The sequence below is a fragment of the Micromys minutus genome, assembly GCF_963924665.1.
Source record: "Micromys minutus genome assembly, chromosome: 10".
Classification (NCBI taxonomy): domain Eukaryota; kingdom Metazoa; phylum Chordata; class Mammalia; order Rodentia; family Muridae; genus Micromys; species Micromys minutus.
The window spans coordinates 6,691,475-6,694,608 of NC_137979.1; positions in this window are offsets into that span (position 1 = coordinate 6,691,475).

Below are 3,134 nucleotides of genomic sequence, written 5' to 3' on the forward strand. Positions count from 1 at the left end.
GTGCCACAAAACAAGTCTGAATCCCTGCAAGATCAAGATGGTTGTGTGGCAATATTCCAGAAAGACTCTGGAAGTTCTAATGGGTGGCTGGTTAAGACTAAGGAAGTCAACAACTCAGTGTCAGGAATTCCCTGAAATTGACCAGATGCACAAGTTCCTCCTTCCCCAAGGTTCTAGAAACAGTAAGTGCTGCCAAGGAGACGGTCTAACTGAGCTGCCTTGAAGAGATTCTGGGACCTGTTGAGCTTTCTGTGGAGATACACAGGGAGCTCCAGGATTACAGTTTTCACAATCTATCTCCAGTGGTGGGGGTGGGGCTTTTCAGTGATGCAGCAGTGTTTGGATCATCCTTCCTCCTGTAAGTAACCCCTCATCCATATTCTGTTAGCAACCTCAATAAAGTCATCGTTTACCAAGTTGTCCCTTGGTTACTTTTGTCTGTTGTGGCTTTCTTTTCTGAGGTGAGTAGATGTGTGTGTTGCGTATCCCCAGGGAAAGTCTCTCATCCCACACAGTTCACTTGGTGTCACTACCGTCTCCGACCAGCAGAAAAGGAGCGATGACACAGCGTTCTTCTCAAAGCGGTTTATTCAGGAACCTTACAGCATGCAAGTGAAAATCTTTTTCTGTCTCCTTTCTGTCTCTCTGTTTCTCTTTCTCCCTCTCCGAGTCATCTGGCCTGATCTCATGGGTGCGCCTGCGCAGTTCGCACGGTGGGCGTGGCTAATCTGGGGGGGGGAGGAGGAAGTCAGGTGCTAGTCACAAGACTAGGCCGGAGTCCCAAGCCCCATCTTGGGACTGCTGCCACACCCGCTCTCCACAACTTGGCACCTTCAGATGATAACCAACAAAGTCTGTCTTCAATAAGGTGGTAGGGGAGGACTGACACCTGCGACTGTCCTCTGACTTTACCTTCATGCACATGCATATGCTCAGCTGCATTCACAAACACAAACACACACACACATGTGTAAAAAAACCACACACACAAATTAAGAAAAAATAATTTAACAGCAGAACAAGGTGCATGTCTTGAAATAGGGGGCGATGATGCTGCCCACCCTCAATCAAGGCCATGGAGGTGATGCCCACAGCCATGTTCCTGACCAGGGTTGGGTAGAGCTCCGCAGTGAAGGCATACAGCATGGAGGTCGCAGAGGTGACCCCAAATTTCCCCAGCATCACCAGGCCAATGGACACAAAGTTGTAATCTGGAAAAGAGGCTCATGTCAGACAGGGTGCTCCTAGAATCAACATGCAATTGTATTATTTTGCTGCAATGTAGTGGCTCCCACAGAAAGTACTGCAGGGCAAGACTGTCTTCAAATGTCCTAATTGCTAGGCTTGGTCAAAGATGGAGGACACTGGACTTTGAGCTACTCTTATTTTGGATTATTAATCTTCCTGCGACCTCTGTCCATGTGTCTTTTATTTATTGTAACCGTTTCACGGCAAATCGTTAGTTGTTAATAGAATTAAGTTTAATCTTTAAAGAGAGGAGGCAGTCCCTTCCTTCCTGGTTTTTGTTATTAAGAAGCACAGTTCTAGCAGCTCAGTGGTGCATGTTGTGTACAAAAATATTTTTCTTTTGTGTGTGTGCGCACACGCTCGTGTATGGTGTTCACATGTATATGATGTTTGGATACTTCTGCATGTATGTAGTCATGCAAGGCTAGAATTACAGATGAATCATAGTTCCTGCCAGTATTTACGTGAGTTCTGGGATTTCAAGTCTGGTCTTCATGTACTTTAATCAGTGAGCCATTCCCAGGCTCCTGGTACATGCTGATAATCCTAGCTATTAATACTTCACTGGCTGAAGCAGGAGAATTACAGATTGAAGGCTAGCCTAGGCTATATAATGAGTTCAAAGTTAGGCTGGGTCGCTTAGCAAGACCTTGTTTCCACATAAAAATAAACAAAGGGCTGGGGATATGGCTCCATGAGCAAGACCCTGGGTTAAAAAGTTAAAGAGAGGGGCCAGAGAGATGGCTCAGTGGTTAAGAACACTGGCTGCTCTCCCAGAGGTCCTGAGTTCAATTCCCAGCAACCACATGGTGGCTCACAGCCATATGTTATGGGATCTGATGCCCTCTTCTGGTGTGTCTGACGACAGAGACCGTGAAGTCACATACATTAAATAAATAAATAAATAATCTTATTTTTAAAAAGTTAAAGAGAGGCAAAGAAATAATGTTATTTGCATATTACAACGTATCAATACTATATCGGCCTGTATTTTAACAACAGAAGAAAGTTAGTCTCGCTAGGAAAAGAAGACATATCCATTCCCTTTTGTGCTATTGTGGGCTTTGGAGGATTTTTTTTTGTTATTGTTTAGTCTTTCTGCATCACCTGTAAATTTATTTGTTTGTTTCTTTGCTTATTTGTCTATTTGGGCAAGTGCATATCTGGGCATGTGTGTATCGAGAGGAAGAAATGCTAGGAACTGTCCTCTCCTTTCTTCATGTGGCTTCCAAAGATGAAAGTCAGTTCATAACCTTCCTTAACCACGGGATTTGATATTAGTGACCTTGGCTCTCCTAGATCATCTTAATGTTGTGAATATCCTGACCTTAAAATATTTTATTGTTACTCAGCACATAAACTCTATTCCTAGGGCAAAGTAGGACTTTTCATTGCATCTATACAACATGCAAGGATGAGTTGGCCTTCTAGAAGACCACGGGCAGGGAGTTGTCATAGGATTAAATAAAAACTGTTCTGGTTTCAAAGTGCTTTTGCGTATGTGTGCACACTGCATGCGTGTATGCAGGTGGGTTTGCCCATGTGTGTGCATGCTTGTGGAGGCCAGAAGACAGTCCCTGGGGGTCATTCCTCCCCGGGCACAACTTACTATTTTTGAGAGACAGGGTCTCTCTCTAGTCTGGATCTCACTAAGGTGGCTAGGCTGTGGAGAGGAACCCCCAGGAGTTTGCCTGTCTCTGCCTCTCCTTGTGCTAGAATTGTGTAAGTGTGCAGTACCACACGCAGACCCTTTTGCATGAGTCCTGGAGGTCACACTCACCCTCATGCTGGCAAATACGCGAGTACACTCACAAGACGGAGCTATCGCCCCAGCCTCCCAGTTCGAATTTCTCAACAAACTGCAAGACAGTCTGTAAGTTATGCTT